The sequence below is a fragment of the Vidua macroura genome, chromosome 3 (genome assembly GCF_024509145.1).
Source record: "Vidua macroura isolate BioBank_ID:100142 chromosome 3, ASM2450914v1, whole genome shotgun sequence".
NCBI classification, from domain to species: domain Eukaryota; kingdom Metazoa; phylum Chordata; class Aves; order Passeriformes; family Viduidae; genus Vidua; species Vidua macroura.
Window position 1 is genome coordinate 35,544,073 of NC_071573.1, and position 15,620 is coordinate 35,559,692.

The 15,620-nt window shown below is 41.6% G+C and overlaps 1 protein-coding gene across 5 annotated transcripts in view; it reads right to left on the minus strand.

The window, feature by feature from the left end:
- Nucleotides 1–15,620, minus strand: part of PLCB1 (phospholipase C beta 1) — a 354,560-nt gene that overhangs the window by 304,290 nt on the left and 34,650 nt on the right. Inside the window, exon 1 of one of the 5 annotated variants that reach the window (XM_053972202.1) lies at nucleotides 6,815–6,878. The exons of the other annotated variants lie outside the window; for them this stretch is intronic. The gene's annotated coding sequence lies outside the window, so the exon portion shown is untranslated. Of the gene's footprint in view, nucleotides 1–6,814; nucleotides 6,879–15,620 lie in introns of those variants that run through there. 5 annotated transcript variants of the gene reach the window in all.

The window sequence follows — 15,620 nt, forward strand, 5'->3', positions numbered from 1 at the left end:
TCTTTAATCAACAGGGCATTTTAATAATCGTGTTGTTGACAGATTAACTTTAGCATGACAGATAACTTTCTACTGCAAGTATAAAAGAAAGCTCTGCCTGTGTGAGCTACAGGAATGAAAGAACATAAAGCACACTTCAAAAATGTGATTTTACACTGTCCTTGCAGCTACAGTGGCTGTGTGCAGCACAAAGGAAAGGTGTCTTCCCTGCCAAAACAGGACAATATTTAATGTATTTAAAAGAGGTATCAAACAGTCCTCATGGTTGGCAATTAATGTCTCAACTGCAATTCTAGACTAATGGTTAATACACTACTTATTTCTTGTTCTGTAAAGAATGTGACTTATTACACACCTAAGGGACCAGCACATATCAGACAGTAGAAATTGGAAAAACTCTGAAACCCAGTTCTGTTCTCACACCAATTTTCCTTATATTACAAAGACAACAGCACTACGTGGAACAAAGATGTCAGGGACAAAAAACTTGCATGATAAGAGTTGTCTGCTCACACACTAGAACAGTTCAGTATTTCTAATTAAGCAGAGATCAGAAGTGCCACGAAATAACAGAAATGCCTTTGGCAGTAACTTATTCAGTCACATTTCAAAAATATTACTTAAATTAATCTCTGATGATCACTCACTGCCAGTACTGCCTGAAATCCATGGTGCACTCAGCCTTAGAGAAAACAATGGCAAATTTCACGTTGATGTTACATGAAACTAAAATTTTTGAACAAACAGTTCAGCTTTTGCTACTTGTACAATATTCACTAGTCAGCTGACTGTTGCCTGTCAGTTTAATCATTGGGAAGCAGATAGAAAGGTAGATGGGACAGCTGTAGTCCAGACTACCAGCACAAATCTTTCTTCCCCGTCAGACCTTTATGCCATTTCAGCAAGGGAATGTACATCTGCTGGGGTTGGACAACAGGGATAAGTGATTTAGATAATGCCATGAAATGATCTTTTAAGCAGTCAGCATCAGGAGCAGAACCAATTTGAGTGCATAAAGCCATTCACATGACGTGTCATGTAACTGATGTGAAAGCCAAATATTAAGGTCTGTGGATGCAAACTTCTTTTCCTGGTGATGTCAAGCTTTGTGGGTACAGCAGACATTCTGGAAATAACATTATATTTTAGCTCAAGGACGAAGCTGTGTGCAGCTCAGAAGGCTGTCACTTCTCAGAATGATGCAGACACAGGATGAATACCAACACACAGCACTAGGAAGGATGCTGGTGGAAGTAATCCCCAGATTGTGTCACTCAGCAGCCTCCTTCCCTCTGGAACAGGCATTTTGGAACTTATCAGCCGATTAACACCATTTGATAAGGACATGCCAGTGAAGCAACTGGGTGCATGATCATGTGGATGCACAATCACGTGAGTTTTACATCCAGGAAAGGAACTCAGGGGTTTTCCCTTTCCTGAGCTCAAGCCCAGTGTGGGGATCAGCTTCAAAAGAGCAAAGCTTGGCTGGAGGTGACAGTGGGGCAGGGTCACCTCTGGCAGCCAGACCTTGAGCCCTGCACAGGTACAGCAGCTCCTGTACCCCCTTACAGAGGGTAAGAAACACTTCATGACAGCAAGCACCAGCAACTCTTCACTTTTCACCAATCGCAGGAAGCACCAGACACAGATACTGTGGCACTGGCTTCAAATGAGCTCCTGGGCTTAAAACCACATTGGATCAGGCTTTAACCTTGCTACACCACGGGGCTGTCATCAGTCCCTATCCAAAATGTCATTTAAGGCACTTCTGGGGCAATGAGCTGACAACACTCAGGGCCCATTATGAGCGATGTGGCTGCTCTGAGAACCTATAGGGACAAGCAAAACAAACCCAAGAAAACCCACACACAACCACCCTCCCAAAACTTCACAGATTTTGAGAACCCTTTTCCTCATCCCTCTGAACATAGTAACTGAACACCAAATTTGCAAACCTGTCCAGTCCTTCCTTTGGGCATCAGACTCATCTAGAACTATGGTATCATGGGAGTGAATTCATTAATCTGATATATTTGAGGACTTTGTGTTACCAATATTGTAGTTGCATACAAAAGCAGAGGATTTCAGACTGCGTCCACAAAACAATGACCCATGTTTTTTGGAGATGCCTTTGCTAAAAGATGAAGGAACTAAATTATGGCCTGCAAGTGCCAGGTGGACCAGGGAGCAAACAGAAAGAAAGAAAAACTAGTAAGAAATTTTAATTTCTGAAAAATGGCTACACTTAAAAGGTCAAGATTGGTCTGTATCCAGAGGGAATAAATAGTTCCTAGAAACTGAGAACACAAATGTAGAAACTCAAAATGTAGACTGGCCTAGAGAGTTATCTGTGAGAGACAGGAGACAAACTGGTCAGGTAAGATGCAGGACACTTCTACACTGCCAGCACACAGTCACTAAAACACCCCACATTTTGTGTCAATTATCCTTCCTTTTCCACCTTATCACCTGGACTGTATAAAGAAAAAAAACTGGAAGTGCTTGCTGTTGAAGCAATAACATTTTTAGTCCAGAACCTTAATGATAGAAGAGTTCTTTTATTCTGCCCAAAGCATCTGACTACTGAGTGAAGCAGAAGTACTGCAGTTATTACACTACACAAATTCCAGTATTTTCCATGTGCATTTTGATGCTGCTGCTCCAGCTGCCAAGAGCTTGCAGAACTGTCTTTCTGGCCAAAGGAATGTGTCCTTCCATCCCCACTGCTCCTCAGAAATGGGGGATTCCTTTGTGACCTGACCAGCATCTCACAGGGCACACATTCCCAAAGAAAACAAATATCCTGTCTTTCCTGCCTAAAAGCACTCGCTTAGAAATTTGAACACGCACATGCTGTGAAACCACCCAATCCAGCAGAAGAGGTCATGCCCTCTCTGGCCACACCAATGCATGCTGAGGAAAAGTAGCACACAAAGATAAGTGATCTGTGCATTTTTTTGTGTAGAATAAGATCACAACTCCCAGAATCTGGAAATACTCCAGCAACACCCTGTTGGGTAGGCCAAAGACAGATGACTGAACATAGCCAGTGGCTTGCTTCCCACAAAAGTCTGCTTGGGATTTTATTTTAGCTTATTTTTCCCTCAAAAACAATAGTTGTATTTTAAAAAGTTAGAATGGCAATCTTGAAATAAAATTCTAAAATACCTTGAGGATTTGACTTCACCATTCTAAATCATTATTTTCCCATCTGTATAATAGACACCTGAAAGGTACAAAACTTGCATTAAAACTTGGAATGGAAGCATTAATATTTCTTTGGAATCACACATGAGGGTAAATGAGATTCTGTTACCAGCAAAGGAAATAACTTATTTAAACTTTCATGGAGCCACAGGTCATTGTTTCATTAAAATCCCTTCTAGCCTAAACATAATGACAATACCTGTAAGTTTAAGTAGAACTGGCATTTAAAGGCAGTTGGCCTTAGCACTGGCATTTAAAATAATGTGGGGATAATTCCTGACATTTACTGTGCTGTAGGGAGAGCAGGAAGGCAACAAGCAAGGATTTGAGCTCTGCTGATGGCCAACAGTTCAACAACATTATTAGTGTCAGCACTAATAATGGCCACATTAAATCTCCACATCCAGTCCAAGTTTGGAGACACTCAAGGAGCACTTATCTTCCAGTAAATAAGAGCTCAAACGCTGCTCAAAGTACTTGAGGATGCATATTATAAACTTGATTCTGGTACTGTGGAGGATTACAGACACAAATGACAAAAACTCAAAGGAGTAAGAGAGTTTTGAAAGGCTTGGTGTTTCTAACCTGAACTATCAGATGACCAAAAATAGTCACGAGTAAGGTGTCAACAGAATAGCAAAAAAAAAAAAAAAAAAAAAAAGTGTTAAATAATTATTTCTAACTTGGAGAGTTACCTGGAAATGTTCAGGTAAAAGCTCTGCCATCAATTCCTGTGGCTGTTCTAAAAATATCTGCTGAAATGATTTACACAGATCTGAAATGTCCCCAGACCACTCCAGAGAAAAACAGTACTTTCTGCTGGTCAAAAACACAGAAGGTTCTGCAAATGTCAGGACTCTGCCACCTGCCACTACATTTCCCTACCCCTTTCACTTGAGAAAGTTACAGCAGCAGTAGTGTTGGGCTCTTCCAATGATCATCCCAGGCTCCATTCATTTCCATCTACGCATTTCCCTTTTTTAAAAAAACCTTTTCTATGCTAGTCTACCTGTTAAGCCCACAAAGAAAACCCCTATGTAGCCTATTGAACCCTCTGAAAATATTCCAGAAGAAATTCATGGTACCTCAGGAGTTCTTGTTCTATGATTCTACAATTTTTACCTTAATTTTGCAGTGACATCTCCAGCAAACACTTCCAAGGATTGTTTACTTACAATGGCATTTGAAAATGTTAAGCATCTGAGGCATGGCTCTCTGAACAGAGACATACATCTCAGACATGCTATCTGGAAGATAATCACTTGATTTTCAAGGTCCCATTAATTACTTCAAAGTTCACTCCCTCAGAAAAAAAATATTTTAAAGGACACCAGCAAGGACAAAACTTTCCCAAAGCTTATCAAAGCCACACGAAAAAAAGGCTTATTTTCTCACTGAGCATGTTACAGAAGCAAAAAGTGCTGCTTCTCCAGCACTTTTACACACACCAGAGTGGGACTACAAAAAGGTTCTTGGGAAAGGCTCTATAAATAAGAAAATATAAATAAGAAAGTGGCAGCAGGATGGTGGGAAGGAGGAGGACTTCACAGCACACTGACTTTTATGGTAATTTCTTACAGGGATCTCAGCAAAAGCAATTTTATTGGAGACAAAATCCCTCTCCCCAATAATCAAAGCAAGCAATACAGCAGCCCCTGTGCCCACCACCACCTCCACACCCAAACCATCCCTGCCTCACCAAATACCACCCCTGTTCTCACAGGGATTTGGCAGCCCCTCAGCTCACAGTGAGCTTAATTGTTCTGCTTTTTGGTCACAGATCCAGCCTTGGGGCACGAGGATCCTTCCCTTCTGATCCCTCAGCATTTGGGACTGAGGGTTTTGGTGGAAATCTCAAGAGCCACCCATGGGACACCCGCTGATGCCTGGAGGGGCAGAGCTTAGCTGGACAGCCACATCAAAAATGTGGAAAAACATGGGCTGGCTTGGCCAAACTGAGCAAGGACAAGACAAAACATCTTCCAACTAGCACATCACATTAAGGTTTGGTTACTGGCTGAAGGACAGGATGCAAGTTGGAAAACTGAATGTTTGGGACACTGGTGAATACACTTACATCTGTTTTCCATGACAGTTATTGTTTGTCCTGCAAGAAAGACTTGCAAATTACACATTTCATAATAAATATCTGATTAATTAGAAAATAAATCTATGTTTAGCCTGACTTAAGCTCATCTTCTTTATTCACAGGACTATTTCTCTTTCTAGCAAGTGCAACAACAGCTTCATCAAAAGCAGTAACCATTCACAGACGTTTCCTTTGGAACTTTCCATCAACGTTGGCCAGGCCAAGCCTTTCTTTATTTATTGCACAACTTGTCTAGGAGGTAAATACATATAATCCAGGAAATAACAGCAGACTTGTTTTCTCCTGACTTCCTTTACTTGGCTAGAACTCTTGGGGGAAACCTGATCTCAAAAAAAAACAAAAAATCACCACCATTCTGTGATGTCCCACTACAACACATTGCCTTCAGAAATGTGCACGAGCACACATGGATGCATTTGACTCCCACAACTTTTAAGTGCCTGCACTTCCCGAGCTTTAAAAACTCCTGACACTATGTTTACATGCTCAAAACAATCCTTTCCCATGGAATTTCACCAATTTTATATGCTCTGGGAAATGAAGAGCTGGAACACATTCAATACAAGCAAATAGACGCAATAAAACAAGCTCAAATGGCTGAAACTTTTAGGGATGATACACAACAGAAGGCAACAGAAATTGATTTATTATTATTATTCTCTATGCAAAATAAGAGAGCACACTTTGCAATCAGAAATATGTATCAAATGGAAAAGTATTGCTTGAATTGTAGCAACATTTTCATTCTTCAAAGGATATCAGTGAAGTAACCATTATATGGAAGTGCTAAGTTCTAAAGTTTCTCCCCAACACACACAGTACTACATCTTCTAATTACTTACAGAATTTATTTCAAGTAGGCATTAAAAACACAAACCTCATTCTAAACTTCCCCTGGTTTCTAAATGTCTAGTGAGAAATAGCATAACAGCCAACAAAAAAGTATTTAGCTGACAACTAATAAAGGAGCTTTTTACTTTTGACTTGAGGCTTCAAATATTACACACACACTAGAGACTGCTAAAAAAACAGGTTATTGGGATTGCAGGATGCCCAGTCACAGGTCAGGATCCCATCCTGTCAATTATTTTAGGGTTGGGACTGGAAAAGAGCAGGAGAGAGCCTTGACTGCTACAACCTGACAGAGGGGGACTCTTGGCCCATCCACCAATGTTATCACTCCTCCTTTCCAAAGGAACTATTTCTTTACACCAAGAGGGACTTTGCTTTGATGTTTTATCTAAAGGACAGAACCAAAACTAGGGACAAGCTCAGTCTTATTTCTGCTGAGAAAAGGTTAGTTATGAACTTTGAAGAACTGCATTAAAAATCACAAAATTTTACAGTAAATTACACCATTTCAAAGCATTTGTGTTGAGAGCAAACACAAACATCAAAGTGGACCTTATAAAACATTGATTTCTATTTAAAATACCCTGTAGTGTCTATATTAAACCCTTCAATGCTGTACCACTAAACAACATTTCATTGCTTCACCTGAGGTCTGTGTTGTCACAGAGCAGAGGAGTCCAGCCCAAATCCAGCATTTCCCAAATCTCAGCCAGCAGCCAACAGACAACAATGGAATCACTCCACTGACTCACACTGAAATTACAGGGGAGCTTTTAGAAGCACTTTCTACCTTTTGAAGCACCTGCCAATATCAAACCAATCCTCACCTCAAAAAACAGAGGATCTGAGTTCTTCTGCTCTACCTCTTAGAGATCGATCTATCAAAGCTTTAAGATTTCACAGGGACATGGTGAGATCTGCCACAACAGCTGTACTCTGTAAGCACCTTGAAAAATTTAAAGTAGAATTTAAATTAAGAATTTTAATTAATTCATTCAGCTGCACCCACAAATTTTCTCACTTTTGCATGTCCGAGTCAATAAGTTCTTTTACACTGACATTTTGCCTTAAAAATTCAAAAACCTTTCAACATTAAGGGCTCTAGAAAGGTCTAGGGACATTTTCAGTAACTTCTGCTTGATGAGTTAAAGACAAATGCTGTAGGTTCCATATGAATACAATTACAGCTCTTTTCCCTGAGAGTTGCCAATCAGTCTCTTGCAAAGTAATGCCAGTGAACTTGACAAGACATCAGATTACATTTCTGTCAGCTTTAATGTTAGAAACTTATTTTCCTTAATTACTCCAGTCAATCAAAAAGGAGAAAGTAATTCTTTTACTTTTCTTCACTGAATGCATGGACTGAAGCAGTGGAGCAACTTTGCTTTCAAAAGAAATTACTGTCCCCAAATGCACAAAAGTTAACACAAAGCTCCAATCTCACAGTGAGATCTGTGACCTGCATGTCAGGGCACTGCCCAGAATTGAGATCTGCTTATCATGATTGATGCAGTCCCAAAGTGACATGAAAAGGTGGAATCCAGCAAGATGTGGCTCATTGACAAAACTCCTCTCCCAGTTCTCCACAGTTCAAACACAGTCTTCCCTTTTACCTGAAGGCAGCTTCAGTTTTAGTCTCCCTACCAATGTAAGCTAACAGGTTGTTCTTCCTAAAAAAATAAGCAAGTATGCTCATTAATTCTGGAGTTTTTCTTCAGGAGATGCATCCTGAGCTTTGGGAGTCACACCAGCTCACACAGCAAGCATAACTGCTTCTGTAACCACACAGTGGAATCATTTCCCCCTCATACTAACAGAGGAGAAATGAACAAAACTTAAACCAAACTTTTTTAAAAACAGGGAGAACAGGGTAAAATTTTGAAGTAACCACAGATGCCAAACAACAGCAACCCAACAAAAATTCATTCCCCTTTCCCACATATTTTTTATTTCTCCAATGACAACATCAGAAAAGCTACAATCATGGCATCCTCCACTATAGCTGTACTTCTATTTCAAAATTTTGAGTTGTTGTTGTTTCTTCTCAAAATACAGCATTACTTCATTGGACCAAACATCAGTATCTGTGCCAGAGCAGCATCACTTCAGCACATTTTTACTGCCAAATGCAACTCCATGTGGATGTTAAAGAGGCTGCAGTACCACCCATCCAAACACTTGACTTTGCTCACTGCAAACAAGGGTGACGCAACAGCAGCTCGTGTGTTTTGTAGTCTCCCCAACTCCACCTTCTGTGAGACGGCAAAGAATTACATAAGGAAATTATCTGAGCTGCAGGGAAAGTTGTAATGGCAACAAGAACAAAGAAAGAACCAGATGCAGTCACTCTCTGGATTACAAGTTCTCTTGTTTGGCTTTCACACGTGCAGAGAAAAGTTCAGCATCACTAAGTACACAACTTTTCAATGCCTCTCAAGGGTTACCCACAAATCAGCCACACAACCACTCCAAAAGAAGCCTGGAAGTTTTCTTAGCACCTATACCCTGATAATTATTTCCAGACACTTTAAAAGGCCAAGCTAATGATTACACTTGTAAGCAACAGGTGTGGATTCTCCACAGCTGGCAGCAAGCCTTTCCTCGGCTCAGTTCTGCCTCATTGCTATTCACCTTCAGGAACAGGAAGCCCAAAGCCCTCGGGAGAAGCTTCAGGCACAGCTAATGATTATCCACAGAGGTGTGAGAGGGCCAGGAAACAGCCCCTGGCATACAACACCCCCCCCCCCCCCCCCCCCGCCCCAGGAAGACAGCAGCATCTCACACGGTTTCAGACCAACACTGCCCAAACACACCCTTGATTTCCACTTCCTAAAAGCCCATTTAGAGCCACCCTTCGAGGGCTTAGAGCAATTGTCTGCTCCTGGAGCAGTGCTACAGCAATACCTCCAGTGACATTGAAGAGTTACTTGGTGCTGAGAGCTCAGGAAAAACTCTTTTCTCAGTCCCAGGAGCCTGCAATGCTCTACACAGGAGCTGGTGAGACAAAGCTTCACTCTGCAGAAATTCTTTGGCAGGAGGATAAGCACTGTCTCCCAGAAGATGACACCAGCAATCAACTATATTTAACTTCTGGGTGAGAAACTAGGGGTTCTGTTAGAGGCTGCCTGGTGGCCCATCTCATCTTTCTCCCAAATCACAAATTAAGTTAACTTCAGAAAACTCAAGAAAGCCTAGAAAATTTATAGCCAGGGTTGAATAAACTCCCAGTACTTAAATACATTCCATATTGCCTGACCAGACTTTCCCTTTCCTACATCTGCTGTAGGATTACAAGGAAGGAAAGAAGTTTAGTCCAGTGCTTTGAGAGCCTTCAAGGAAGCTTCAGATTATTTGGGCCACCACTTATCTGTCACTCCAGGATTAGGCAGCTACAGGCAATGAGGAAATGTGCATCAATGTCTCCATCATTTTAATTGACTTGTGAATTGTCTAGGAATGAAACACTGCTGCCAAATGTCAGATCCCAGAGAAGAACCTGTCCCATGGCAGAGGCAGGAGTCAAACCAACAGCTACAGCATCAGTCAACAAGAAGCAGCCTTGCTCACACACAGAGTAAGCACACTGCAGAGAATGCCTGGAGATTTAAAAATGGGGAAAAAAAAAACCCAAGGGTTTCTTCCCTCCCCAAACAATGAAGTGCAGTGAATTCTGCTTTAAGACAGCTGTACACTAAAGGATTTACTTTTTCTTCCCATCAGGAATAAGGGTGCTCAGAAGAGCTTGCTTAACTGCAGCTCAGCCACCCCAGGCTGGCTCTGTGTGGCACTGCACAGCCTTTATAAAAATCACCATCTGCCTGATGTATGAAAATCCTTAAAACCTCACCTAGAACTTCATCTACAACTAAATCCCCTCCAACCTGATCTATTCTGTGTGATCCTGTGAAGATAAGTGCATTTCAGAGTGCCAAAATGTGGCACTCTGTGTGGATGTGACAACAGCATACCTGGACAGTCACAGAACCAGAACACGGTCCTTGCTCCCTTCCTGTCACCTTCTCAGGAGCCAGCACTACCTAGGCTGTTCACCTCCCTCTGCCAGCACCAGTGCCCCAGGGGAGTTTGTAGGGAGCTGTTTGGGCCTCTGGGTCACCCTCAAGGAAATCCTGCTGGTGGGAGTACCTGGTGGTGTCCCCAAGCCCCAGGAAGGAACTCCTATGGATGAAGTGAAGGGTCAGCAGCTCACCAGCAACACCTCACAGAATGCAAGACACCAGCAAGGGCTGAGAGGAGGGACAGCCCATGGAAACCTCAGAAAAACAACCACCAGGAAACAGTAACACTCTGACTACAGCAGGACACCAAATTAGCATCCCAAATTCAGCAAAAGCCAGAAGCCCCCAGTGTGACTCTTCTCACTCACACAAAAGCTGGACAATGCTTAAAGATATGAGGTCACAAATGTCTACCCCAGCATGTGCTGGTGATATAGATACTCATTTATTATCACTTAAATTATCTTCTCTTAAAAAGAGGCCTTGCTAGAAACAAAAAAATTCCTGAGCACAAACCTAAGACAACATATAATAGCTCATCTCTGAAAACTGATTTGGCTTCAAAGACCAAGCTTTATAACTGGCTTACTTTCTATCTTGACAGCATGCACAACATGAACTCACTTAAATACTGAGTGATTTTGAATTTTCAGACACAAATCTATGCTTCTTGCTAAAATTAAATAAATAAAGCTACAGAAGAACAAACATGTTTTCCTCCTTCAGTGAAGGACCTTTCCTCACCCAGCTGTGTAACTGTACACCCATACATCTTCATCTTACTCTGAAGTTGAAAACCCACACAGTTTATCTTGCCTGCTTAGAAAATGGGTCTAAGTGAAAAAGATTCTGGAGTTCAAACAAAATGCTCTAAGCTATCTCCCCATGGCTTGCAGAGGGAGGATTTTTTTTCACTCTAATGCAATATTCATTAGTTATTTGCCTCCTGATCTAGGGTTTCCATTTCAAAAGCTGTTTATCATCAGTGTAACATTTTGAAGTGACTGGAAAGCAGAAGTCTGCTTACAGCTGGGAGGCTGCCAGGTGAGCAGCAGAGCTCCTCCATCCCCAGTTCCCACTCTGCAGAGCAGCACCATAAGACCAACAGTCCAACACTGCACTGGTCTTTATGGTGCAGCTGGGTCACTCCACAGCTCCAACACTTCTCTGAATTACTGAAGCATCTCTGATACACCATTACTAAGCCATGTGCTCTGTAAGTAAGATGGAAAAAAAAATCTAGAGGATACAGTTTGACAGAACACACAGTTAAAGATTTCCAGGTCACACAGTTGCAGGATCTTGCAATATATTGTGTTTTTTCTCATGTTGTTGGTTTGTGCAGTGGTTTGTTCATCAGTAGCTGTCTGAGTGGAATGGCGTCTCTGGAGCAAACACTGCCATTCCCATCTTAATATTAGGCAAAGACATTCTCAGGCCACTCCTGGGAGATCACACATTTCAAAGTACATTAATGTCTTGGGAGTTGAGGATGGGGGGGAAAAAAGAGAAAAACACAAAAAAATGAAGCACATACACAGAGCTCTATGTTTGTGGCACATTTAAAACTCCAGAGTCTCCTTTTAGACAACCTCTGAGAAAAAAAAAAAAAAAATCAGGCACATTTAGATACAAGAGATAGGACTGATCCCTAAAGTCAACAGAACATAAATTTATTAACCCACATCAGAATATGGCTTGTGTCTTCAGGCAAATTCAGGTTAGAGTACTGCACTGCCACCCCAACTAATCAGAGCAGGGTAAAGTACCAATGTAGATAAAAAATAACATCATCATGTTTGTCTTTAACAAAATTCAAGTAAGTTTGGATTCAAACCAGAACTGTTCATTCTCCTTACATGACAGTAAGCAGACGTTAATGTCTATTCCTACTCCCCATGACTATAACTGCAGTCAAACATGACATTCAGGACTTCCAAAAGCATTCCATTTGGTGCGAGGCAGCTTCCTCAGCTTGGAGTAATGAGTGATTCCACAAGTTAGCCCATTGCATTTTATCCACACCTACAGAATCCAGTATTAAAAAACACTTCAATAAATCCAGCTATGAAATCAAGGGAGTATACCTGGATTTTGATACTTCCTAGAGGTTATAGAGCTCCAAAAGCCTGGTCCCTTGTCCTTGCTACTCACACAGCAACACATGCCTGGTAAATTCACTTGAACTCCACACATGAGAAGGGTTTTTATCAACAGCTCATTCATTACCCAGCCAGCCAAAGGAGAGCTCTCCACCTCTGCAGGTAACAAACACAGATGAAAGCAGTGGGGCTGTCATTCAGCAATTCCTTTCTCAAATGATACAAATTTTGTGTCCTACACCCAATGTGGATGTAGACCTTTAATGGTGGACAAAAGCTGCCTTTGCAGTTTGAGTCTTTGACTTAAAACATTGCTATTTTCTTCTTCTTTTGGCATATAATTTTATTAGGTCAGAACAGCTCGTTCTCAGGCTAGTTCTGTAAATCATTTGCACCAAAATTAATCACATCAATATATGTACATTCAGACCCACCCAACAGTCTATATTCCCCACATAAAGCCAAGCCAATTACACAATGTATCTAATGCCATTAGGATATTTATTACACTAATGGAGTAGATTTTCAATTTCTGAAACAGTCCATGAAGATTATGTATGATTTATTCCCACAGATCTTACTCTTAGAGTCATGTCCATATAATTGGCATTTTTTAGTGTCTGGGGAATTTACTTATAATGCCCTCATGATTCAGAGATTATCCTCATGTTGGTGTCATCATCATGCAGATTAAATTCAAATGTACAAAAATAATACACGGCTGAAGCAGCTCAGTTTCACCACTCTCAGATATGAATGGGCTTCAAATCCCTCTTTTGAATCAGGCACAGGGAGATGGGGGCTTAAGTCTCTCCAGACCCTGAGGGATCTCACACTGGTCAATCACAATTTATACAACAGCACAACTCAAGTACTTTGTTGTAAAGTTTGCAGAAGCAAATCTCGTCAGTGCCACCAGCTGGATACTTCACTTCCATGTGTCCCTTTTCTCTCCACCTCCAAGCCCACTGTGGGATCAGGAGGTGAGTGGCCTGCTGGCCACCATCAGGCTCTGCACAGGCCAGGTAAAGCTGAATGAGTCCAGCCTGTGAATGCTGGGATGCAAATGCCAGCTCCAGGTGTTGGCCATCTCTCCTTCAGGGGCCACAGTTTGAGGTTGCAAAACTGCAACAGCAACATGAGCCAAATGTGCCTCCAGTCCCATGACACAGGACAGTTTTAGCAAGTTTGGATTCATATTTCAAGCCTTGGAAATCCTCAGATGCCACCAGGGTCTGACAGCCACCTACAGAGCACCCCTTTGTGTCACTAGTGGCACCCAAGAGCCATTCCAAAGGCTCTGAGCTGAGACTGTTGCAAACTGGCACTTCTGACTTGGTTCATTAGAATCACCACTTCTGTTCTCCTTGTTCTGATCATGTAACACCATGGCAACAAATGAGAAGCTCCAAATTATATGCATGACTCTGAGAGGAAATGCATAATTCCTGTATATGCAAACTTTGATCTACTGCAGGATGGTCAACAGCATCTGTTACTCTAATACCCCACATTATTACAGCCATTTAGCCAAACAGATCATAAAAAGATTGTTGCATTAGCCATATTCCTGGCAGAAATCCAGGGAAGCTGCTGAGTGGCTATGACCAAGTACCAGCATAAATCCAAAGGACGTGGAGTCCTATCTGGTGATAGCGGGGGCTAAATTCCTGCATTCTTCACTGGTAGGAGCCTTACATTGTTATTTTCAGGCCCACATTTTTAGCTACAATATTATCCATGTGCACTCTAAAGAAGGTGACACAAAGTGACATGCCATATCCAGTTACATATGTAATTGCCAGTCCGACCATATCCAAGTCTCTCACATTTAAAACCTGCTCTGAAGGCAATTTGTGAAGAGCTGTTTTAACATAACATAAATGTAGCAGAGTGGCACAGTCTGTGTGCACTGTACAGCAACTCCAGAAATGAAAGAAAATCCAAAAGCCATCCTTTGGCATTGGCAAAATTCCTGCATGAGGACACAGGGCATGCCTAGGAAACTCAGATATTGCTCCAGACAGAGCTATGAAGCAGTGTTTGAGGCAGAAAGAGCAAAGAGGGGAAGAAGGACCCCCAGTTTTAGCCTGAACCCCTGAAAATATTGAATGAAATGCCAGGGAAAAGTGGAGGCAGAGGAAAAAAAAAAAAAAACAAACAACTTCACTCAGCATTATGAAATGTCCTTTGTCAGTTCTCAGCCAAAAGAAAAAAAAAAAAAAAAAAACATTTTCAAGGAATTAAGAGATCTTATTTTAACAGTCAGCTTTGCAACAGGACTAAGATAAGCCTTTAGATAATTCCAAACACACACAGTGGCTACAAAAGGGCAGATAATTTTCCCCTTACACAAAAGCTGCAAAGTCTAAACAATTTGGTGAAAAAGTGCAAATATTTCAGTCTGCCAGTCAGAAGAGCTGGGCTGACCTCCAGCTTTCTTCACCTTACCTATACTCCCTTCCCGAGTCCTTCATTTCAGTAGAATCATGGATTGAAAGTCCAGTACATTGTGAAAGAGGGATCTCAATCTGGGTATGAAACACACAGCTATGCAAAAGATACTGGTATGATTTGTCAGTGACAAGACAAATTTGTAGTCAGTACTCTGAAAAAATCTCCTTCTGGCAGGAGAAAAGCAGTGCCAGTCTTCAAGCTGGTTTTCCATGTTTTAGAATATACTGCATGCAAGTCTGAGGAGAGATTTTCACCTCATCCATCTAGCACGGGTGATATCATTATGCTCACAGAGTCCTCCTGCAGCATCTCTGACAGGTTCTTCCCAGCAATTTTCACTGGCAAAAACGCCTGAAGGTTTGTGTCTGCAAGAGGAAGGAAGCAAAGCCCCAGATTTGGCTGAGATGCTTTTCAACCACGACACTCACTGCTAGTGAGTGTCATTTAGTGTCAATAACCCAGCTTGCCCTGCAACAAGTGTTTTCCAACCCTGCAGTGTGGTGATGGACTGTGTCCCCACAGAAGGGGCACTGCCTGCTGAGCTCCTCTGAACACCATTTTCACAGGGCACTGACAGACACACAGCACTTACAAGAGCTGCTAAAGCATTTTCCTTTGCTGCCAAGCACCAGTTACTCAGCAAACACCTCAATGAATTATGGACCATTGGAGCATTACAACAAATCGCTTTGCTTTTAAGGAAATGTTGCTTTTTAAGTAAAGATCCGTTGAGGATCTGCACTTAAAAAAAAAAAAAAAAAAAAAAAAAAAAAAAAAAAAACCACTCAGCTTCAGGGGAAAAGACCTGAGCAAGGAACTGAAAGGAAAGTTCCCCTACCTTCAAATTCCACAATCATCATAACCAGGTATTTTCCC